This window comes from Canis aureus, chromosome 1 (assembly GCF_053574225.1).
Source record: "Canis aureus isolate CA01 chromosome 1, VMU_Caureus_v.1.0, whole genome shotgun sequence".
Lineage (NCBI taxonomy): Eukaryota > Metazoa > Chordata > Mammalia > Carnivora > Canidae > Canis > Canis aureus.
Genome location: NC_135611.1, coordinates 71,664,777 through 71,690,462, shown reverse-complemented (window position 1 = coordinate 71,690,462; position 25,686 = coordinate 71,664,777). Strand labels below are relative to the sequence as shown.

At 41.9% G+C, this 25,686-nt stretch overlaps 1 long non-coding RNA gene across 4 annotated transcripts; it reads left to right on the top strand.

Moving 5' to 3' along the window:
* Positions 1–22,154, top strand: LOC144317524 (uncharacterized). 4 transcript variants are annotated; one of them, XR_013383530.1, is made up of 5 exons: positions 1–5,543; positions 6,896–6,962; positions 17,467–17,561; positions 19,047–19,117; positions 20,052–22,154. It is a non-coding gene; the product is annotated as an uncharacterized LOC144317524 (long non-coding RNA). The 4 variants fall into 4 exon arrangements; XR_013383532.1 differs by having other exon boundaries at positions 17,467–17,650; XR_013383531.1 differs by lacking the exons at positions 1–5,543; positions 6,896–6,962 and adding an exon at positions 14,290–14,886.
* Positions 22,155–25,686: the final 3,532 nt, after the last annotated feature.

The following is a 25,686-nucleotide window of genomic DNA, read 5'->3' as shown; positions in this document are numbered from 1 at the left end:
AATGTGGAGGGAACTTAGTAGACACCCCAGCCCCCTAATCTGCTTTAGGCATATTGTCCCAGGACATATGCTACTCCTTCTGTATTAATTGAGTACCTTTGAAAGTGGAAGTTCCTAACATACTAGAAGGTTCTCAGAGAACACTGGGTTTGATTTGCTCCAAATCCACAATCACTGAGCAGCATACCTCAAAAACATATCCTTATCCCAAATGACTGATGTGAGACGGAATGTGGATGCTATTGAAGATATACAAAGGGCTTTCGAGGATCCAGAAAAAGATAAGTGTTTGGGGTGCTTAAAACCCCTTCATGAAGGACAGCAAATAGAGATGGACTTTGAAGGGTGTGGTCATGGTGGTGAAAGCTCTTCTTGGCAGAATGAACCCAAGCAGATGTCACGAAGGGTTGTTTCCAGTTTGTCTCTGCTCATACACAGTGATGCTATCAGCTAGGAATGCCTGGAAGTCCTGGGGGGTACATAGCATGTCTCCAGGGCAGTGAGGTTTGGGTGGGGTTGGGAGAGATAGACAGTGCATGCCAGCAGAGCTGGGATTCAGCAGCTACTGGGGCTGAGGGTTGGGCACCTAGGGTTTACAGGTTCTTTCTTTATTGGTGAATTTAGAACACAAGAGTGAAATTAACTCATGGGAAGGGAAGAGTGGGGTCACTCAAATGGTCACTTATTAGGTCACCCAGGGCTTTTTATTTTCTTAATTTTAATTTTTTAAAGATTTAATTTATTTATTCATGAGAGACACAGAGAAAGAGAGGCAGAGACATAGGCAGAGGGAGAAGCAGGCTCCATGCAGGGACCCTGATGTGGGACTCCATCCTCCAGGATCACTCTGAGCTGAAGGCAGACCCTCAACCGCTGAGCCACCCAGGTGTCCCAACACCCAGGGCTTTTTAAAAGGAGAACTTCATGGGTGGGGGCAGCCTGCCTCCTTATCAGCTTGCTTTGCTAGTAGCAAGGTCACACAGCTGGCAATATGTTTATTTGAGACGGTTGTCTTTGAAATGGGGCCTTGGCAACTTACACTCCAAGGGTTGAAGCCTCCAGAAGATTTCTTTTCTCACAGCCCAAAATAAGAACAACTGGATTTCAAAGAGTGCTATTGAGCTCACAAAATGCCTTCACCAGCATTTTCTACGGTTCTGAAAACAAAGTCTCCCAGCCAGTAGACACACTCTCTCTGACTTCTTGCTTTGGATCTGGGATTCTGATTCAGAGGTGTCACCTGCCTTGTAATGAATGCATTTCTCCAGCCCCAGAACTGACCTTCCTGCTTTCCAACCCTTCCTTGAGTTCTGTGTGTAGGCTTTGCAGCTTGATCTGGGGATCAGATCAAAGGCATTGCAAGTTTCAGGATATTACCACTGCTAGCACATTAACATTATATGTAAATGGATTATAATTCAAAGGCAAAAAAGGCTAGATTTGCCACTGCTCTAAACTGAAGGGAATCCAGTGTCCAGCAAGGCTCCACCTGAGAGATGACTCTCAGAATCATACAGACAGGAATTTTCAACAACCACTTAAATTGCTTCCTTCACCACATACATTTTTATCATAGCCCTTTAATTTATGCCCTGCAAAGTCTTTTAAAGATTAAAAAGCTTTTTAAAAAATTTTTTTACGTGGCTCCTGTTCTGTGTTATAATTGAGCTGAAAGACAACTCAGGGAGCAGGCTGTTTTGAAGCCCTAAGATTGGAATTGAGGTTCTGGGCCACTGGATTTTAGTTTACACCATGGCATTGCTGCCCATTTCTGGCTTTGGTCAGGTTACTTTTGCTGTCTTGGTAGCTACCTCTCCTTTTTTGAAAGGAGACCCTTATTCTGGAAACAAGCTAATTTACAGAACAGGGACACTTTCCCATTCTTAGCTTCCTCTTTCAAGGGCACTGAGGTTGGTTCACAACTTTTGGATGCTATCAAAGATGAGTTTCAGAAGAGGAAAAAAAAATCCCTGCCAGGTCAGTGGGTGATTCAGGGGCCCCTGGAGTCTTCCCTGGGGATCATGTCTTAACATTGGTCATTGGCAAATATCTTCTCTTCCCTCCTTTACTGGTCAGGCCTTAGCTCTGAGAGGTACTTCCCTCTCTATCCAGCCGGTCAGTGTTTACTTGAGGGGGAAATACTCATGTGACAGGGGAGGTATTTATTGTTCTCTATCTAGAGTTAATGGGAAGGGAGCAATGGAAGCTGTCTGGCATCTCTTGTAGTGTCTAAATTCATGGATCTCATTGCCACCCAAAAGGGGAGAACTGGTTTTAGAATTGAAATTGTTGGCGTGCCATTTGTGATGGTGCCAGACTAAAAACCTTTCATATAGAAACCCCAAACATTCTACCCGTGACAGCCACCAACCTAAATAGGAAGTGTTAGAGACCTCCTGATATTTGGAGATGTTTAAAAAGAGAGAGAAGTGAAAGCAATGTGCTCAGTGGGTTGGCCCCTGAAAGCTGTACCACAAAAAGGTGCCAGGGTGACAGGATTACACCAGGAAGAGGAAACTATCTGTACCCACAGCTCAGATGGGAGAGCTGTTGAAGGAAAAGAGGAAGTTTGTGATTGGAGGGGTCTTGCCAAGTGGGAAGACTGAAATAAATAGCTTTGCTTGGCGGTTCTTTTTTTCTCCTATTGGCAGAGTTTAGGAGTGGAGTGAGTGAGATGGGCTGTGTGAGGAGGGGAAGTCACTGAAGACTGGCTGTCTCTTAGCTTCACTAGTGGCCACCTGTGCATGGGGGGGGGGGGCGGTCAGGCAGAGGGCTTCCTTGGGAGTGGTTTCCTTTGACATAGGAGTTGGATAGATTATCAAGAGGGAAATCAAGAATACAGGATGGCAGTTTTATTTGGCTTTCCGCAGTGTGTGTGTATGTGTGTGTGTGTGTGTGAGAGAGAGAGAGAGACAGAGACAGAGACAGAGACAGAGAAAGAGCTACTTGAAAGGTGGTATCTCGACTAGCAGTTGTGATTCCAGTGGGCCTTTGAAGACAAGGAACTGACTTGCCCACCTCTCAGGGAAGGGCAAACTCAATAAACACAAAGCATTGGTTTACAGTTTGCTGGCTTTAAGGGAACAAAGCCTAAATCTTGGACCGTGGAGAATAACTCTCACTGGAGTCGGGTAGCCCCTCTCAGCTCTCCTGCAATGTGACTACTTACTTAGCTCCAATATCTTCAGTATCTACTGTATAAGAGCAGTGCCCAAGGCACACAAGAACTCTCTGTTCAAATGGCAGAGGATATAGGATTATTAGGTAAACGTGTGGAATGTCACATGGTGGTAAGTCCCGTGAAGAAGAATAAGAGCAGGAAAGAGGGACAGGGAAGAGGGACAGAAAGAGCAGGAGTTGCATTTCTGAGCAGTGGTTGGACAGGTGTTGCCAAAGGGGTGCCATGAGGTAAAGATGTGAAGACAGTGAGGGGTGAGCCAGGCAGGCACTTGGGGGAGAACATTCCAGGCAGAGGGAACAGAAAGGAGGTCATGTTGCTGGGACTGTGGAGTGAGAGCTATGGAAGCAGAGTGGGTCACCGATCTCACTGTTCAGGGCCCAGTGGCCAATGGAGAGGAGTCTGGCTTTTCCTTTCAGTGAAATGGGAAGTCATAAGGGTTTGACCAGTGGAGTTATATGCTCTGCAATCACTGGCTGGTATTGAGAATAGACACAAGGAAGCAAGGACAGAAATATAGACCAGGAGCCAGGACAATAATTGAAGGGGAGATGACGATGACTGAGTTCTGATAGACTTGATGGATTTTGTGTAGGGTACAAGGAAAGCAGAAGTCAAGATAAACTGGGGGTGCTTGGGTGGCACAGTTGGTTAAGCATCCAACTCCTGATTTTGGTTCAGTTCATGATCTTAAGGTTGTAAGACTGAGGCTCAGTTGTTGGGCTCTGTGCTCAGCTGGGAGTCTGCTTGAAATTCTCTCTCTCTCCCTCTTCCTCTGCTCCTTGTCCTGCTTTTCTCAAATAAATAAATAAATATTAAAAAAAAAGAAGAAGTCAAGATAAACCTAAATTTCCCCAGAGAATAGAAAGATGAAGTTGCCATGTGCTAAGTCTGGGGAAGGACAGGGTTTTTCAGGGGGGGACTCTTGGAACCCTCTTTTGGACATTTTAAGTGTGAGAAGCCTTTTTTATTATTATTTTTTTTATTTATTATTATTTTTTTTTTGAGAAGCCTTTTTAACACCCAAGTAGTAATGCCAAAAGGAGCTGGTGGATACATACAACTGGAGTTTAGGGGTGAGGCTCAGGCTGGAGATGTAGCAGTGCCAGCCTTCAGCATATGTATGTCATTGAAAGATGAGCCTTCTGCCTCCAACATTAAAAAGTCACAGAGAAGAAGTGGACTGTGGGGGACATTTTCTGCTATTTTAGAAATGAGTTTGTCCAGAGAGAGCTACAGCTTAAGTGGTTACTGAAGATTTTACTTTTAGTCACCTGCCTATAGATGAGGTTCTTTTTTAGCCTGAGATTTTGCGGGTGACACTGGCTTGTACCTTTCATTCTGTTGGGGCAGCATGGACTGTGGTGCTTTGAAGAGCCAGAGAAGGACTCTCAGTCCTCAGCATCTCAGGTAGGGTAAGGAGAGGCATACAGCCAGGCGGGGGTTAGAGTCTCTGCTCCCTTTAAGCTGCTGGCAGAGCACCCTCAAGCAGCTCCTTGAACTCTCCAAGCCTGGATTCCTCATCTGTGAAAGTCAAGACAATAATGGCATGTAAGTCATAGGATTATTTCAAGGTGTAAGTAATGATGAAAGTTAAGAGCACTTAGCTGAGTGAACATAGTAAACTCTCAATAAGCATTAGCTCTTATTGTTATTTAATATTACCTTTCTTTACGAGTACTTTGAGATTTGAAGTGAAAATTGGCAAAGGAGAAAAGTACCATTGACTACCAGGAGTCTGAGATAAATTTAAATTTAAATTAGGCTGTATTGGGACACCTGGGTGGCTGAGTGGTTGAACGTCTGCCTTCAGCTCAGGGTGTGATCCTGGAGTTCTGGGATCGAGTTCCACATCAGGCTCCCTGCATGGAGCCTGCTTCTCCCTCTGCCTATGTCTCTGCCTCTCTCTCTCTCTCTCTCTCTCTCTGGGTCTCTCATGAATAAATAAATAAAATCTTTAAAAAAGAATTAGGCTGTATTATACTAACTCTGTAAATAAACTATTTACTAAAATCTATGCTTGAAAATACCCAAACTAAAGGGGGACATTCTTGGTGCTCCAATACTTCTCCATTGTTTGCTTCAGCTAAATGCAATTCTATTTGATAAGCAGCTGACAGTACTGACAGTGGTTACTCTGTCTAAGGAAACATTGAGATTTCAAAGGAGTCAAGTAATAAAAATCATTTTCCTTTTTCAATGTGACTGAGTCTAGGTCTGCTTCGGTTCTCACTGCCTCTAGGTCATTGGCTTCTTTCCACTCCCCTCACTCTTTCCTGCTTCTCTTATAAAACCGTGAACTTCTTGGGACAGCAACACCTACATCAGGTAGATGTCAGGTGTCACTCACCTACCTCAGTGCACAGTGAGTACTCAGGACATGTTTGTTAAAAAAAAAAAAGTTAGGGATTGCCTACAGGAATGAATGAATAAGGGAATAAAGCTCAGTCCTTTCCAGTAAGCTCTCCATGAGATGGAGAAGAAAGGTGTTCACATACATCAATTAAAATACAGTGTGTGATTATGAGGGCAGACAACTTGTACAGGCAGGAGTTTTGAATTGGAGTGTGAATCCAAAGACCTCCCAGGGTGTATGTGGGCTGAGCTGGTTTTAAGGGAATCAATGCCAGATGCTCAGATTCCACATCGACTGAAAAATGGGTGTGATGGATGTGATGGAGTTAGCCCATCACCTTCCTCAACTCCTGATTCACATGGCCCAAGAAAGGTACGGACTCTCACTCACTATGAGTCCCTCCGTGTGGTCTTACACAGGGGTGTAAAAGTCTTTGGGGCAATAAAATTATGATTCAACATATTGGTGTTGGCAAAACTTCTGTAACTGGACACCACTGACCTGCAGAGAACCTAGTGTCTTTCTGTTACAGGCTGAGTTCTCCAGAAGCAGAAGCTGAAACAGAGTTTGGGGTGCCAGATATTTTTAGGGATCAACACCAGCTAAGGGAGAGGGGAAGAAGCAGAGTTGAGTAGAAGATGTCAAACTGAGAGGTAGGCCTGACAAAGGCTTGGCAATCCTTGGGGAGCTCTAGAGTAAGCACTGGCCCCTGGAGTGGTCCTTGCTAGGCAGGAAAGGCACACCAGGCTGGCATTCTGGAAGCTGGGCCAGCTCTGAAGGAGTTAACAGTTGGAGGCCATTTGCTGGCTCACTTCCCACAGTTAGGCAGCCAAGGTTTCTTTGCAGGGGATCTTCATGGAGCATCCCTATGCCTACTTCACTTTCACCTTATTGTATGCAATTCTGCTAAGGGTGAAATGTGGTGCTCAGAAAGGAAGGCTTGGGTCTGTGAATTCACAGGTTTTGTAGAGGGAGACAGTGGGAGTGATAAAGATTACTCTTCAGGGCAGCCTGGGTGACTCAGCAGTTTAGCACCACCTTCAGCCCAGGGTGTGATCCTGGAGACCTGGGATTGAGTCCCACGTCGGGCTCCCTGCATAGAGCCTGCTTCTCCCTCTGCCTGTGTCTCTGCACCTCTCTCTCTCTCTCTGTCATGAATAAACAAATAAAATCTTTAAAAAAAAAATTACTCTTCAATAACCTCTCCTATTCCATCCTCAAAATAATGTCAAAAAATATGTATCTCCTAAAGAAAGATTCTCAAACATGAAGCAAAGAGGGCACTAACAAGCAATAACCAAGGTCTACTTCGTCAAGACAGTTAATTCACAATATGTTGCTATTCTTTCTTGATTTCTCAGGTGAACAATTGGTCTACCACTTCCTTGCCTAAGCATTGACCTCTCGTCTCAGAATTTGAATTCAGAAGTAAGATGGTTGGCTATGATTGGGTATTAATACATGTATTTGAAATTGAAATTTATTTTTTTCTACCTGAAACTAAATCTGGTTTGGCTGCTTGGCTTGACAGTGTGGACTGCTTTGCCAAACGGGTTATTATAGCAGACATTTCCCTGAACCAAATCAGCTAAATCTGAAAATCCAAGCTTTGATTAAAATAAAGCATGTGATGAAATAAAGTAATTTTATTAAAAATTGATTTGGCTGAAGGTGGCAGAGGGAGGATGAGGAATAGTACTCACAAATGCAGAAGTTCTTAATTGGGGTGATGAAAATGTTCTGGAATTAGATAGTGGTAAAGACTGCATGATTTTGTGAAGATACTAAAACCCACTAAATTATGCACTTTAAAGGGATGAATTTTATAATATGTGAATTATCTTTCAATTTAAAAAGTAAAAAAAATATTGTTTTGGCAAAGTTGTATTGAAATAACAAGTATTTTAATTTTCTCAACCTTTTCAGTTTAAACTAGGGGTCTCTAAGTAAATGAGTAGCAGGTATAATTAGCAGTCATCTGAGAAGTTTAGGTACAGCCTTTTTGGTGTATTTCCCAGAACTAAGAAAGCAAATGACTAATGACTGGGTAACAAATATATTTTCAGCTCTCATGGTTTCTAATTCTTTTCTTTCAACAAAATTGAAGGAGGATCAAACTAGTTTGCCAGCTGATAGGTCACTACTAACTTTAGAGATTGTTATGGAATTTTGGCATCATAAAACTTCTTTTACTCATATCTTATTTTTAGGAGAACTAGATTTCTCAGAGGTTTCTCTCCAGAGATGCTAAGTAGGAGTAGAAGTGACTCTGGATCCTATCTCATCTTAGCAGATAATAATTTTCACCCATAATTTCAATGCATCTAATTGAAAAAAAGGTGCCATTTAAATTCCTTAAGAGGTGAATTTTTATTATTTATTTATTTTTTTTAAGAGGTGAATTTTTAATAAAATCTACCCTTATTCTTAATTTATGAAAATTCATACTCATATTCTTATTTATGAAAATCTAGAATATGTTTATATTCTCTTGATTAATTGTGTTCTGATAATTATGAAAGTTTTTTAATTAGTTAATTAATTAGAGAGAGCATGAGTGAGGGGAGGGGCAGAGAGAGGGCGACAAGCAGACTCTGCACTAAGCACAGAGCCTGATGTGGATGGAGCTCAATCCCACAACCCTGAGATCATGACCTGAGCCGAAATAAAAAGTCAGATGTTTAACCAACTGAGCCACCTAGGCACCCCTCTGCTAATTATTGAAGTTATAAGTTGGTCTAGAAAAAGCTGCTTAAAACTTATAGACTTACAGTGATAACGAAATTAAAATTTCAATGTATTTACATTTTTTGCTGCAGAAAAGAATGGCATGACAATCAGTTGTGAAAAAAACTTTCCAACATGAAAGTTACGACAATTGCTAAAGTGTACAAAGAGTAAATAGAATGGAAATGTGAATTCAAGGAGAAAATGGACCAATAAGTTGATAGAGAAAACTTTTCGTGGGGGTACCTGGCTGCTCAGTCAGAAGAGCATGCAACTCTTGATCTTGGGGTCATGAGTTTGAGCCCCATGCTGGACACAGAGATTACTTAAAAACCAATAATAAATAAACTAAAGAAAGAGAAGATTTTCATGTATTTTTAAAATCGATAAAGTTTCAGAGTATAGAATTGTTCTGGGACTTAGATTCCATTGGCAATATTTAAAGAGCAATCTAATAATTTTGTTTTAAAATGCTAATATTGGGCAGGCCAGGTGGCTCAGGGGTTTGGTGCTGCCTTCAGCCCAGGGTGTGGTCCTGGAAGGTCCTGGAGACCCGGGATCGAGTCCCACGTCAGGCTCTCTGCATGGAATGGAGCCTGCTTTTCCCTCTGCCTGTGTCTGTGCCTCTCTCTCTCTGTGCCTCTCATGAATAAATAAATAAATAATCTTTTAAAAAAATAACATAAAATGCTAATATTTACAGCACTAAGGAAATGACATCCTCTGGAACTATTTAAACTTCCAGTAAAAGTTTTTTTTTTCAATGTCATTTTAAAACTGAGAGAGGGTGTATGGATTTTCAAACCATTTCTTGGGAGCACACAATCTAAAAACTTAGGAGGCCACAGCTTTAGGGGCCAGACAAGGGGCAACTAGATCTGCTTGGATGGGTGGAGCTTTAAGGAGGAGTGACGTGCAAGCTGGACCTTGACAGATGGCAGAAGGTGTCTGCCAGGCGGAGGAGGGCCTTTGGCAGCTGCCAGCCTGGGGAGGCTGATGTTTTAGGGGCATAGTGCCAGCTCCTGGCATTCTTACCAGTATGCCCATTACTACAACCTTGAGCCTCATCAGTTTGACAGCTAAGACCTTGGCCATTTTATAGGAACCTGAGTAAAAGGGGAAGTTAAGTGGACAGGTGCACCAGAGCCTCCAGGTGACACAGCCATATGCTGACTTCCTGGCAGATGCACCATTATTCTCCACTTCCTCTGGCTCGTTGGCCAAACTATAGCACCTTCGTCATTGTTCAGCCACACCCTGAATTACCTTGACTTCAAACCTCATTCTTTCCCTTGCCCCCAAGTGCACTCTTAGGTCCACAATGTGACAAAGGGGCAGCCTACTCATCCTCAGCCTTCCAGAACTCAGGCTCCATTTTCCATCCCTGTGATCTGTGGGGTCGCTCTGAGACTGGATTTGGACAATGGACAAGAATAAGCTCACAAAGAGCAGAAGCAGTCTTTGGTTTTCGCTGTCTTAGTGGGAAGGAAAACCCTTGGTAAAGTTGAGGGGTGGGGACAGGTCTTGGGTTGGAGGGTTTCCAATGAACTTGAAAAGAAACTCAGGCTTTTTCACCCTCTGAGCCAAGTTCAGAAGTTTGCAGATGTCTTTGGGGGGAGAAAATTTGTGCTGCAGACCTCAAAATTGTGTTTGTGTTGAATGGAGAACCACAAAGCAGGTATGATATCCTAACGAGTTCTCACACTTCTCGAAAATGCTACAATTAGAACCTGTCCAGGGCGGCTCTCCTGTGGGAGGAGACCAGCTTTGGGGCACCACGGTCCACCCAGAGAAGAATCTCGCAGACCCTTCCCACCACCCATCCTTAGCTTGGATTCTGCTTTTATGCATATTTATTTTAAAATGTGTATACAGATGTGTGGGTTTTCTGGAAGGAATCTGAGAGGAGGGAAGCAAATGTGGCTGTGCAGAATGTTTTGAGCTGCAGCCATCGAGACCCAGAGGAAACGAGTTTACTTTTTCAAGCTTGCCCAGATGGGCTGTGCGTGTGGGTTGTTAGCTCTGGCACTGGCTGCCAGGCTCTGTAAACACTGCGTGGCTGCTCCCCCAGGACGTGTGTTGACTGTCATGCCTTACTGCCTAATTGGCTCTCGCTGAAGAGCTACAGGCCGTTTCTTTCTGGTCTCTGTTGTTCTGCGGGGAAGCCTTGGGGTTGGTGATGGGCACCAAGTTATTTGGTTCTGTCCCTTTTGTTCGTTTGTTCATTCCCAGTGGACCCAACTTAATGGCTAAGAAGGACTTGCCTTCTCTTCAGAAGACCTTTGCAGCATCTGTCCAATGTGTCTTTTGGGATGGAAGGGCGAGTTTAAATTCTCTGCTTTAAGTCAAGTCTAAGGCAGGCCATGGGAGGCTTATGACCCTCCAGTCATTTCCTCAAGCTCCCCTTCCCCACAATCACTATGTTTGCTCCTTTCTGGGTTCCATTTTTTATTTCCCCTCTAGATGAGTGCATTTTCTTTCTGCTCTTTTCATTCTAACTGCCCAGATACTGCTGTGCGTAGGGGCCATACATGTGCACGCTGAGTTAAGTCAGCGTGGACGGGTGCCAGGTGCCAGGCTCCACCACCAACAAATCACACCCTCTCCACAGCCCCACTACAGCCCTTCTGAGACTTGTGTCTATAAATTGTGCCAAGACAGGTCTCCTGGAAACTTCCTTTGCTGCTGGCAGCTCCACACCCATGCATTTCCTTTTTCCTGTAAAAAATCCATTCCCAGCTCCAACTTAAAACAGAAGGTCAGTTATATTGACACCTACTGCACATAGACGCTGTATTTTCAGGAAAATATTTTCACCTCTGAAATCTTTCAGTGTGAGGGGTTACGCACCCCTCAAACTCCTGTGGTAACAGTCAACCTACAGGCCTGTCCTACAGCTGCACACCCACCTCCAGGAGGATATGTGCTTTGAAAAATGTTTCCAATGGTAGTGAGGTGCTCTGGAGAGAAACTCATGAACTCTCCCTTCAGCGTGGAGAGATGCCTGAGTTCCTTGGTGCATGGCAGGCTTTCTGCTTAGCTGATGATGTGGGGCAGGGTTTCTCTCTTCCCTGCCTGCCTTTCCTAGTTTGTGAAATAGGAGACTAATAATTTCCCAGGAGGAAATATACTTACCTTGTAAGTTTCCAGTGTTGGGATATTTTATGGGATGGTGCTCTCTCCTTTATGATCAGGCCAAGGGACCCTTTCCTGCTTTTCCATGGATTTCAATCTGTCTCCAGGAGCCTTGGGTTAAAATCAAATATATTAACTTAGGGAGGAGGTGGGGTGAACATTTGTTGTTTTTGCTGTTCCCCATTCATACTAATAGCACCCCATTTCCTTTCCAGGAAATTACCTCATCCCCATTCTGTGCATTCCAGGGAATTAGCTCACCCGAGTTGGTAGAGTGTCAATCAGGTGCCCCACTCTCCCCAGCCAGGCAGTGGGCTTGCTGTTCAAGCAGGGGTGGCTGGATTCTCCCCGTAAGATGTCAAATCTGGAGCAGCGTTATATGAGTGAGGAAATGTGTTGGAGCTGATACGTGCTGGTGTGTTCCCTACCCCGGCAGCCATGGCTCCTGCTCCTTCTGGCCCAAGAAAGACTGAAGTTAACCAAACCTACTGGCTTGGTGCTAAATTAGCAGAAAGTAGAGTTCTTTTTACCTATCTGATTTGGTGAGCTGAGGGTAACAAGTTAATCCACAAATTCTGACAGACTGAGGGAGAATATGAGTCAGAAACGCCAGAAGAACTCTCTACAAATAATGGGATACTGGATTCCAGCATTGCCCAACCTACATGTCTCTCTGTATTTGTGTCAAATAAGGAAGGAAGGGCATGCATCTCTTCTTTTTGCTCTTGTCCCTCTTCCTCTTTTTGTTTTTTGTTTCTTTCTCTTCATGGGCAAAGTTGGACCTTTTTCTACTGAGGCTACGGCTCTTTCTCTTAATTATCTGTTTAACTGGGTTAAGGGTCTCTATTTATATCTGGATGATCAGAAGTTTAGGGGTTCACCTTCCATAACTGGAGTCTGAAAACTAAATTCATTATTTTGAAGCAGCTTCTCTGGAATTGAAGCTAGTGCTAAAACTATGTCAAGCCAGTTGAACAAAACAAGCAGAAGGACCAAAGTCACAGCTTCTCTTTCCTTCTTCCATCACCTATGGCAGACAGCATAGTTTTCTTGCAGTCAGGCGTGAATCTTCTTTTGTTACACCTGGGCTTTGGAGAGACACTTTTCTTTCAAAACAGCTTTTCATTGCCTGAGCTTGCAGGCAACCTTGATGTGAGCTGTGCTTTCCTCAGCAGAACTGCATGGGGTGTTCTAACAATGTTAAAAGGAAACTGTGGGGATCATGCAAGTGTTTCAGTGGAGAGCCATATTGGAGAGGGGTCTCAAAAACCTACAAGTCTGGCTAACACAATTCCAGAGAAAAGGTGGACATTGTCTCAGGACCTGGGGAGTGATTGTTGTAAGTTGCACTTTTTCCTGTACGAGTAGAATAATAAATAGCTTCCTTTTCCTGTAACTCAACATAATGGGCACTGGGAAAGCTTAAGGGGTAAATTTTCTATAGTCTTTCCATCTTCTCTTTGTATTAGTCAGAGAAATTAATGATACCTGCTATAACAATTATCCTCAAATTCCAGTGACTTAATACTAGTTTATTTCTTCTTCAGGCCATGAGATCCATGGCAGCTGTCCTCCAAAGCAGTGACTCTGGAATCATTGTGTGACTTTGCTGTCTGAGCAAATGCTTGCAGTCATGTGAGCAGAAGAGAGAGGATAAAAGTAGGACCAGATGCTTAACCACTTCAGCCAGAAGCGCTATTTCATTGGCCCAAACTAGTCATGTAATCAATTTAGCTGTGAGGGAGTATGAGAAGCAGAGTGGGTATCAGTGAGCATGAATGCTTTCTGAAATGCCTTTTTCTTTTTTTCTTTTTTTTTTTTTTAAGATTTAATCTATTCATTCATGAGAGACACAGAGAGAGGCAGAGATAGGAGAAGGAGAAGCAGTCTCCCTCCAGAGAGCTTGATGCCGGACTCCATCCTAGGACCACAGGATCACGACCTGAGTCAAAGGCAGACATTCAACCACTTTAGCTCTCAAGTAAATGTCCCTCTCAAGTCCTAGTGAAACTTCTCCCCTGCAATAAGACTGTCAGGAATGGCTCGAAACCTACTAAATGCTAAGGTACATGAGTATCATGGCCTTTTCCTAAGGAATATTGTACTTTAGGGCAGGCTAATTTTCTTATCCTAAAGGGCTAATGGAGAGGTCTTTTGCTAGCTTTACTGGTTAACATTAGAATTTTCTTAATTTTCAGGCCCTTGAAATTTAAGTGAATTCATGTGAGGATGGCCTTGCTGCACAGTACATGGTCCCCAGACTCAACTCATGCTTGAACAACCATCATTCTTAGAAATAAACATAAAAGCAATTTTCACTGGCAATACTCATGTTAAATGAGGAAAGAACTGCTAGGCCCTGGTTCTTTTCTGCCCAGAGCTTGTCTCATTTGCCTTTTCATTTTCTAGTCAGACTTATGCTTGGGGCTTTTCAACTCACAAACAATGGGACTGATTTCCATTGGGTGGTTCTGTCATCTGGTAGGTCACCCTGGAACTTTATGCTTTGTGCTCTGATTGAGAACAGAAACAAGCTAAAGAAAGAAAAAGGGCAACAAATCTTGACTCACAATTATAGTGTGAATCAGTAACAAAGCTCTAGGTTTGCTGTGTGGGATAAAACATTGTTTTCTGTCCATCTATCTCCTGATTCTAATTTCCAAGAACCAAGCTTAAGAGAATGAGGAGGAAATAATGAAATCATGGGGAACTTGAAAAACATAGTCAAAAGGAGGTTGAACTCAGTATGTAACCATCAGACCAAGGTTACAAAGGGAAGGCGGGGAGGCCAGCTCTGGTCCCCATACATATTTTGATGGGCTTCTGGCCAGTTGGTCCACACAGCTTTGGGTAGACAATCTGAATTTGTAGCCAATATTTAAATACTCAGAGATTTCACATAAAAAGCCAGATTTATGACTTCTCTTGAAAAATCCAATTTTGGGGCAACATTAAGCCTTATAGTCTAGCAGAGCAACAGTTGGCCTTAACCAGTCAGTAGCTGTTCCTTTCAGATAGGACTGTGGCTATCCCCTTGCCATTGACTGTGGTCCCACCACTCCCTATTGCACCCCCAACTCTAAGCCCAGTATCAATCTTCTTTATCTCTGATCTTTTTCTTCCAGCAGTCTCACTCATTCACACTGGCTGCCTGGGCAGGTGTATATGGAAACCATGACCTCAAGGGCTTCTATACCTCAAACTCAAAATTGCTGAAAGGCATTTAAGACATGGAAAGACTGGTGGTGAGATATTTAAATATAAAGGAAGAAAAGGAGGAAAAAAAAAAAAAGAAAAAAAAAAAGGAAGAAAAGGAGGAATAAGGACCTTGAAGACAAAGAGAAAAGACTCAGGGAGTCTCATTGTGTCCCAAAGTGAGAGCTTCTCATAGTCATGTGAGACACTGGAACTCTTGCTATCTGGGCTGTGACTGAAGCACAAAGGCCAAGGATAGAAGATGGAGGAAGTGCAGGCTTCCACCATGTCATAGGTGAGGGGCTGGTTGTGGCCTGTGCCACGCTTGCAAAAGGGAAGACAATAAGATGAGGGGGTTTGGGAATAATGAATAGAGACAAGTTTTGGGGGAATTTGCTGAGAAGTGGAGTGGAGAGAATTGGGGCAGTAGTTAGAAAAGATGAGATTAACATTTGTTTATTAAGCTGAAAGCCCAGCTTTGGTTTATTGATTGAATCATTTAATAGAGAGAGGAAGCTGGTGATGCTATAAGGGGCGAGTTAAGGGAAGGGGTAAAGTCCCTGAGTCAGTGAGAGGGAACAAAATTGCACCTTAAGACAAAGCACAGATAATTGATACAGTAAAGTAAGAAAGGAAGCAAAATATAAGGAATGGGTGAAGTGAGGCTTGGCAGATTTAGACATTTAGGTGTGGAATATTCTTTGATAATTATAGCCCAGTTGTCCTCTTTTCAGCTATGGGTAATAAACTGAAATTTGATTACATTGAGCTTATTGGGTCTTATTTTCTTATAAGGTTGTATAAGTTGTTCACTGCACAAGGGCACCTTGCCAAGAGGATGATGGAATGAGACAAAAATCCCATCCATGCTCTTTGCTCTCCTGCAGTATACCTGGAGCAGTAAAGCAGCTGATTTGCTGCTTGGTATAAAGGGCAGCTCTGTTTTTCAATTTGCAGAAAGCAGCTGATAGGTTAGAAGAAACTCTATTTTGTTCTCTAGGTATGTGATGTGATTCAATCCTGCCTCAGAAATGGAAGTGAGGTCCTGAAGGGAGAGCCTGTCTCATATTTGTTACCACCAGCAGCACTCAGACCAGCGGGTGGTTTCCTCTAGAATGGTCCATGGAACACTTCTATAATATTTAAATAGATGTTCTATAAAAAGAAATCCGTGCAAAATTAAAAAAAAATAAGAGGAGGGGGAATCTGCACAGTGAAGATAGTCGGTCAGTGTCACAAACGACATTGAGAAACAGCACACACCCTCTCCTGTCGTGTGTCACTGGGCTGAAATGTGCCTGCTGTGGTGGTCCTGCTGGGGTCTCCACATGGAACACCCCCCTGGAAGCTGTTGTGATGTCTCAGGACTCTTGGGCCCATGGGCAGAAGATGTTTCCCTGGCTAATCTGAGTACTCCACAGGGTTTATATTATTTCCAAGAGTGAGGTTTAGGCCCTGGAGCAATCTGACTCAATATTTACAGGAAGACAGGGCCTGTAAAATTCCCTACATCATTCTCACTCCTTAGAAGTATCCAGAGCTCCTTCATTGCATTGTTTTGGGCATAAAAGTCTTCCCAAAGTTTTCCTCAAAACCATTTTTTTTTTTTTTTTTTTTTTTAGAAAGAGAGGGTAAAGTACTTAGGGGGCTTGGCTCATATGAAGTACTCAGAAAATAGTGGTGGTGCCACTGTCACTGCCATCATCAACCTAACCTTGATACACTGATATCCTTGATGAAAAATTATAATTGCAGCTAGACTGTACTCCTCTTTCTATCTTGCAAACATTTACCTGTCCCCTCCCTCCAAATGTCCCATATATCTCTCATCGTATGACCTATCTTTCCCAGATAGAATTTCTCCCGAGCAGAATGTGAGAGCTTATTAACAAACTATGCCAAAGGTGGACTTGGCTCATGTTTACTGCTCAAGATGTCCCTGTGCGTGATTAGAGTCCTCATATGTTCTAAGTGTAAGATTTTCTGCCTGCACCCGTGCTTGGTGCTCACACTCCGAGCATTAAAGACACGGAGGGATTAATTAAGGCCCGAGTTTGAGAGGCTGTGGTGTATCCTGCTTCCTGGAGGCAAGAAGGTAGTCAGAGCCACTAGACACAGGCAGCTTTGTCTGGCGAGGAGACCCATGGACAGCCTCATTCTGGTCGTTTTTATAATTCCTCTCAGTCTCGGTTCTCCAGGCAGAGCTGTAAGCCCCAACCAGAATGCCCCAGGGAAGCAAAGGCCAATTTGCCTTTGGAGGGAGCCGCATTCTCTATGCAGGCCTTTGAACTTCCCGGGAGCATTGCTCTGGTCTGTAGATCTTATCTGAAATGTTTTCTTCCAGAGGCCTGTTCCCTCACCCGCAGCAGTGGTGTGACACGGGCCACTCTCTCATCTGGTTCCCAGCAGCTGGAAATGTGAATGTTTGCCTCCTGGCCAGCACACACACAGACCGGGATACCCCCCACATGTTCTTGGAGAACTGGCACTCAGGCCCCTTTTCTGGATGTTTTGCTAACACACACTTCAAATGAGTGGGCAGGGCTTGATCTTAATCAAATGTCTCATTAATATCTGCCCTTGGCACAGCTCCAGCCCTGAAGTGCTGCGTGTGAGAGGTATTTGCATAACACGCACACATCCTCACACATGTGGCCATACCACCCACCGTCATAATATGAAGGTCTCAAGCATACGATGAGCCTATTTTTTCAGCAGAGATGGTTTAGATAAATGGATAGAATAAATACTTCCTCTCCTGGCAGTATGTACAAGGTCACTAAACAAGGAAATGGGATAAAAGTTCCTGAGTTGAAGGTGAAGGGCAAGGCATGTCCTAGTGACAACCTGTCTTTTTCTTTTTTCTTATTTTTAGACTCAAGGTTATAGGTGCTATTGATGAGTGTTCGCTTGGGAAGTATCTGGATATCAGGACCCAGATTGCCATGCCAAGTTCTTCTGCTCCATCAAGTAAGATGATTGCTCTGGCCTGTAAATCTCATCTGAAATGTTTTCCTCAAGAGGCCCACCAGAAGGATCTCCTGGTGACACGGTTTGAGGTTAATATAAGCTTCAGGTTCTGAAGCTAGGTTTTTCCATGCTGGGTTCTCACAGTTCCATGCTGTTTCTCTCATTTTGTTTGGCATGCATAGGAATTAATGAAGGTAGCCGTGGGTGGATAAGGGTCCTTTTTAAATTGTAGGTTCCTGAGCTTCATCTCCAGAAGTGCCAATCCCGCAGGTTAAGGGTGGGCCAGGCATTTGTACTTTGACAACTGACTTCCCATATTCTGATGTGGCTGGTTCTCAAAGATGGGACCTTTTGGGGGCATTTGTGGCTGCTTCTAACCTCCCCCAGAGTTTTTGTCCTCATGAGGCCCCCTGAATGCCCAGGAACTTTGCTGTCACTTTCCCTTCCTCATTCTTGGCAGCCTTGGCACAGTCAGCATTGGGGACAGGCCCTGCCTGTCAAGGTGTGGACACGCTCTACAGAGACTCTTGCAGAGGATTCTAAGGAATAGTCTGTCCTTCCTTTCATCTGAGTTTTCTCTGATAAGATGAGGACAAGTACCAAAGAAATGTGTAGAACACAGGTTCTGAATTGAAATGAAAATGTCTTACAGCCCAAATGAGATTTTCTGCAAAAAAAAATTTTTTTTACAGTAGCTCTATGTCCGGGCCCAATATGGGGCTTAAACTCACAGCCCTGAGATCAATAGTCACATACTTTACTGACTGAGCCAGCCAGGCTTCCAAGATTTTATGCAATTTGAAGCTTAGAGACTTTTGTTGTAGTTATTGCCTTAAAATAGTGCTATAAAACCAGGTGTGGGGTGGGGAAGAGGCCCCCTCTCTGATACTTCTGTCGTTTCTGATTGTTTAATATTTACCAGGTACTAGCAACAGACACGTGTTTATCAAGGGCAGTTCATTATCCTGTCACGCTCATCCAAAGAGAAGAATTAATTGTCCCCCTTTTCCTTTTTACAACATTTCATTTTTCAAATGATTTTAAATTTTTATCAAAGTAACATATGCACATACTTGTGGGAGCCAAATAGTACCATGAGGCTTGTAACAAAAAGAGCAACCTCTCCTGGGAAACTTTTCTTGTAGTGTTTCCTTGTGAACATCCTGCCAGTGCTTTTTCTAGTCTTGTTCTTGGGCTCCTTTGGGTGTTGAACCTCCTGGGTTGATCCTCTGATCCTTTATCTTTTCTAGTGTCCATCTCTTTATCGTTACTCTCCTCTGAACAATTCCTTTCTCTTTATTTATCCAACCTTCCACAACATTTTTACTTCGCTACCATATTTTCTAATTCTCAAAATGTCTTTCTTATTGATTTTTACAGTATCCTGGTATTGCTTTATGAATGCAACTTATTCTATAGTTCTCTCAAGTTTGTGATTCCTGAAGTTTTGATGTAGCCCTCTAAATTGCTTTTGTTTCTCCTAAGGCCCTAACTAGGACCCAGTCTCTTGAATTGGAGGCCAGAGAAGAGACTGATGCCAGTATTCTGGTTTTCAGGTGAGAGGAAGCTGGACTTCAGGCTTTTACTTAAAACTCCTGTTCAGTTCAGCTGTGGACCATGGTCTCCTACTTGTGCCTGTGTCTTTGTGCTCAGGGCCTTTTTGGTTCTGTTGCTGTAGAGACCCATGCTGTCTAATGCAGTAACCCTTTGCTATGTGTGGCCATGGAGCACTTGAAATGTTGCTGGTCAGCACGGAAATGTGCTCTGAGGGTAAAATATATACCAGGCTTTGAAGATGTTATATATAAAAAAGTAAAATATCTCATTACAAATTTTAAAAGATATTGATTACATATTGGAATAATAACATACTGGGTTAAGTAAAATGTATTATTAAAATTCACTTTACCTCTCTTAATGTGGCTACTGGAAAATTTGAAATCACATCCGTGGTTTGCATTAGATTCCTATTTCACAGAGCTGCTCTTCTGTGGTTGCAGGGACGGGTGCCCAGGGCTCACCGCTCCTGCTCCAGCCCTGCATGTTAATAGGCACCGCTGCTTCTAGTTCCCTGTCCTTTCTGGGCTCCACACAACGAATCGCTAGCTTCTCCCTGGTGTCTGATGCAGGCTCTTGGTTTCAGCTTCCTCTATGTCCTCTACTCTGTGGAGGTCTGTTATCCCTCATCTGCTTTCCACCTTAAAAAAAATTGATTGACATATCTCCGCTCCTATTCTCTTAGCAAATATTTACCTTTGCTGTCATTTTGGGGGGGGGGAGTTGGAAAGGAATAACTATAAATGCATGCAATCAACCTGCCATTTGTAAGTTCTAATGGCCCCTTGACTCAAAATAAAATGGCAACTTTCAGGACCATGATAATTTCCCCCGGTCTCTGTGCCAGTAGGCCCAGACTGTAATAATGAAATCCCACAGACTGGGGGCTTTAAACAACAGGAATTTATGTCTTGCACGTCTCACTTCCTGCAGGCTGGAAGTCCAAGCCCAGGGTGTTGGCTGATTTGGGTCTCTGATGAGGATTCTCTTCACGGCTTATGGCAATTTTCTCCTCACTATGTCCTCACATGGCAGAGAGAAGAAGCAAGCTTTCTGGTATCTCTCCTTATGAGGGCACTGATCCCATCATGAGGATTCTACCCCCATGACCTCATATAAACCTAATTATCTCCCAAAGACCTTATCTGTAAATACCATCACACTGGGGGTTAGGGACTTCAACGTATGAATTTTTGAACGAGGCATGGTTCAGTCTATAGCAGTCTCCATTCTGGCTCATGGTCCAAGTTTTTAATCAAGAAAAACTTCTAGGCATACAAATAGCCAATAGACAACATGAAAATATGCTCAATGTCACTTGGCATCAGGGAAATACAAATCAAAACCACAATGAGATACCACCTCATACCAGTTAGAATGGTAAAAATTAACAACTCAGGAAACAGGTGTTGGAGAGGATGTGGAGAAGGGGGAACCCTTTTACAACGTTGGTGGGAATGCAAGCTGGTGCAGCCACTCGGGAAAACAGTGTGGAGGGTCCGCAAAAAGTTGAAAATAGAACTACCCTATGACCCAGCAATTGAACTACTAGGTATATATCCAAAGGATACAAACATAGTGTCTCAAAGGGGGCACATGCACCCCAATGTATATAGCAGTAATGTCCACAATAGCCAAACTATGGAAAGAGCCCAGATGTCAACAACAGATGAATGGATAAAGAAGAAAATATGTGTGTGTGTGTGTGTGTGTGTATATACACATATACACATATGTATATATATGTATATATACACATAAATATATATGTGTTCATATATATAATGGAATATAACTCAGCAATCAAAAAGAACAAAATCTTGCCATTTGCAATGATGCGGATGGAACTAGAGGGTATTATGCTAAGTGAAATAAGTCAGAGAAAGACAAATACTGTATGATTTCACTCACGTGGAATTTAAGATGAATATAGGAGAAGGGAAGGAAAATAAAATAAGATGAAAACAGAGAGGCAAACCATAAGAGATGCTGAACTCTAGGAACAGACTGAGGGTTGATAGAGGGGAAGTGGGTAGGGGATGATGGGGTAATTGGGTGATGGACATTAAGGAGGGCATTTGATGTAATGAGCACTGGGTGTTATATGCAATGGATGAATCTCTAATTTAAAAAAAGCTTCTAATTGTCCTCTACACAAATGTTATTTGCTTCCCCCATTCCCACCCACATACTTGCCATCAGGATATTCATCTCATCTCAAAGGTTTTTTTCATCTTTTTCATAGCAAAGCCTTGTTCTATCACCTTTAATATATTGCTTGAAGACTTTTATTCAGAAATTAATAAGAATTATAAGATTTATTTGGAAAAACAAAGGACCAAGAGTAGCCTAAAAAAATCTTGAAAAAAACCCCCAAGTTGGTAGACACATGCTACTTGACTTCAATACTGTTAATCAGATTAGTGTGGTACTGATGACAAGCTGGACATGTAGATCAATGGGACAGAATAAAGCATCCAGAAATAAACCACAAATATATGAATAAATACTTTTTGATAAAGTGTCAAAGCAATTTAATGAGGAAAGGAAAATCTCTTGAATAAATGGTACTAGAACAATGAGATATTAATACATATATGAATATCCAATTGTGTGTATGTATATATAGTGTGTGTATAATGAATCTCAACCCTTCCTTTATGTAGAACAGCCAATCAATTGAGATGGATGCAATACCTAAATGTAATATTTAGAACAATAAAACTACCAGAAGAAAACCTAGAACGATATCTTCATGACCTTAAGCTAAGCAAAAATTTATTGGAAAGGATATAGAAAGCACAAATTGTAAAAATAATGTAAGTTAGAAGGAGCATGAAGAAACATTTTGGGGGCAAAGGAAATGTTCTGTGTCTCTGTAAGTATTTTTCAAAACTGATTGAATGATACATGTAAGATTGGGACATCTATAGTGTATAACTAATGTTTTAAAAAAGGAAAATAATTAAAATATAAAACACTGCTTAAAATTCATTTACTGGGTTCCATTTTATCAGAAGAATCTCAAGAGGTTACTCAACTTACTTAACCTACTTCCTTAATTACATATTCTTCTAACTGGGGTAAGTTGAAATATTTCTCAGTTTACTTGTTATAAAATTTCTTTTTCTAAAGATATATCTTTCTTTTTAAAAATATTTTTTATTTTTAAGTAATCTCTACACCTAATTTTGGGTGTGAACTCACACCCTTGTGATCTAGAGTTGCATACTTTATGGACTGAGAGTGCCAGGCACCCCTAAAGATGTATTTTTCTAGATAGGATGCTTGACCTAACTCACTGGTGATCTGGAACTAAAAACAGGGAGAGTAATTTCTTGTAATGTCCTAGAAAACACTTGGAGTATCAAGAGCTGAGTCACACATCTCTGCCTATGTTCTCCTTTATGGCCAAAATGCTCTTTCCAGAATTCTTATTCCGTTGTACACTTTGCCAGTTCTTTAAAGAAGCATCTTTGCTTATGTATCTCTATCACCCAGGAGGCTTTCAGCTGTCTGTAGTAGGAGATTCAACATGGGATGGCTTATTCTTTAAGAAAAATGTATTATCTCATGTTATGAGAAGTTTGGAGAGAATATAGTCCCAGAATGGGTTACATTAGCAGCTTAATGACTTCCTCAAGGTCTTGGGTTCTTTCCATCTCTTTTCTCAGAACATCTCAGCTTTGTCCTCAGATACTAAATTTTCATATTCATGGCTATACTTCATGGTTGCAAGAGGGCTGCTCCTGCTGAAGGTATCATATCAAGAAAGAAAAGTCTCCTGGAGGATGAAGATCCATTTCTTCTTGGGTCTTTTTTTTTTTTTTTTTTAAGCAAGGGTATCTTTCTCAGAAGTCACTCAACAAACTTTGTTTAGCCATCTCATTGGCCAAACATACAAAGGAAAATGGGACTGCCATTATTGAGTTAGACACATCAGGTCCTTTTTCTGAGACTGGTACTTGGACCATTCTCCTTGAAGTTATGGGAATATATTGTAGGGTTTATACCTGGCCATAATCAACATCTGTTAGAAGACTGGAAATGGCAGTCTTGATGGATATTGGGTTGGCAATTAGCTATGTCTGCTACAGTAACATTTGTGTTTTTCTCATAAACTTAAACTTGAGGATAGAGATTCTTTGTCCCATTTCCCTATGTACATGGTGAATGGTATAAGGGTGTACTCACAGTAAGTCCTTCATAGTATTGCTTGATTGATCACATTCCAGAAAGAATTTAATTCTGCTCAAAAGGCACTCAAACGTGTCATGATGTCAAAATGTTCTAACTGATGGGACAAGCTTAAGAGTACAACTGAAATGATATAAAAAATGTTGTATTTTAAGAATGAGATTTTATTATAGAACCAACTTGAGTGTCCTTTTTTGCAGGGATTTTCCTACATTCCCAGGTTATCCTGCTTATCTTGGTCTTCAGTGTGACCATTCAAGAATAGGAAGGAATCAGAAGTTTGACTTTCTGAGTGCTCGCTTTAAAAATTGATGTTCTTGCTTAAAAGGAGACTTGTGGAGTGGGTTTAATGTATACTTCTCCTGGCCTCCATTAGTGCTATTACCTATCATCTAGAGTGATCCAATTCAAAGGATACCTCCTTGATGGTTTCACCATATATGGGGCCAGATGTTATTTGAGCTGGGAGCTGGTTTTTCTCTGGAGTCAGAGGGAGCTGGTAGTTTTCAGAGATGTACGGAATATCTGGGGCCCAGTTTACGAAGTGCTTTATGACAGCAGATGGAGGTGCATGGAGCTGGGGATTCCAGAGTGCTTCGATGTCAGCACCCCTGCAAGGAGGGGGGTCTTGTTAGTTGACTTAAGAGATTCCATTCTAATGTGCTGAAGATGGATTTTAGGCCTGGCCTTTGCTGAGGCTAAGAAAGATTCATTACAAATTTCTGTTTACTTGTCTGGCTTTCATGGGATAGCCAGTGTTTTCCCTTGTCTTAGGTTATCTTTGGCTGGAGGTCAAAAAAAATAGTCAATGATGTCTTGGAAGTTTAAGTCTATACTATATGGCTCTTTTAAAAAATATTTGGTTATCCAGTAAGATATTTCTTGTGTTTCTACATCTACAATTTCCCTGTGGCTTGGCAGTACCATAGCTTTTCATGGCTGCCACTCATATCTTAATTGGATCACTTTGTGGAAACTTCAGAGACATTTCCTAGAATTTATTTCCAATTTCGGATGCCGACCCAGCTTTTATTATTTAAGGTGAGACAGACATGACAATCTCCTTGTTTCCTCTTCTTTAAAAGGACTTGTCGCATTTTCCAAAATACTTCCCAGGGAGTGTTTACTGGGGGTACATTTTCCTTTCTTGGCAAAAAATGTTCTTGCTAGCTCTGTAACCCCTCAAATGATGGTAACTTTCCCCCCCCCAAATCTGATTGAGGAAATAGGTAGCTGAAGATTCAAAGAGGGAAGAAAAACTTTACTTTGTACTCATCCTGGAGCCCGTTGTGTTGTTATTTTTAAAAATCATGTTTATCTGAGTCTACCTTGTATTATGAATGAGAGGTGCTTGCTTTTCAAAAACACTTTTTTTGTGCATACCAAATCATAAGCTCCTTGAAGGCAGGCAAAACATCTAATTCCTCTTTCACTTTTTCAACATCAACAATGTCTGACATGTAATAGGTGCCTGAGACATACTTATGGAATTAAAATGCTTGAAATATATCCATGCAAAACACTTGAGTGGGTATTAAAATATTTTCCCCAAATGCTTTATGACATGAGGGAAAATGGTTTTAACAAAAAAAGCAAGGCACAAACTTTACCTTTAATCGGATTTCACTTTTATTATAAATGGGCATAAATATGTAGACCAGAAGAAAGACTGGAAGGAAATATGACCAAATAAGAAGCATAGTAATTTTAGAGTGATGAGATTAAGAGGTAATTTTAACTCTTCTATGGTTTTACTCATGTTCAAATTATTTACAATAATAATTTTATAATTGGAAAAAACTAAATCTTAAAATTTTGTGCAGCTGGTTTTAATTTTTTTAAATTAATTAACTAGTTTATTTCAGATTTTATTTTTAAGTAATCTCTACACCCAAAGTGGGGCTCAAACTTACAACCCCAAGATCAAAAATCACATGTCCCACTGACTGAGCCAGTCATGCACCCTTGTGTCATTGTTTTTAAAAGATCCTTTTCCTTAGGTATTTTAAATCAAGGCATTGCAAAATTTATTAAATTATGACAACATTTTTTATTTAATCTGTATGTCAAGCACTGTGTGGAATGCTCCACATTATTATCTCTTTCTCTTTTTTAAAAAAAGACTTTATTTATTTGAGAGAGAGAGAGAGAGAGAGCACAAGCCGGAAGCAGGAGAGGGAGAAGAGAACTCCCCGCTGAGTAGGGAGCCTGGAGTGATGCTTGATCCCAGGACACCGAGATCATGACCTGAGCCAAAGGCAGATACTTAACCAACTGAGCCACCCAGGAGCCCCTATTATTTCTTGTTGATATTTAATGATCGTGCTCTGTATGTCATCTCCATTTTACAGATGAGGCAAATGATGCACAG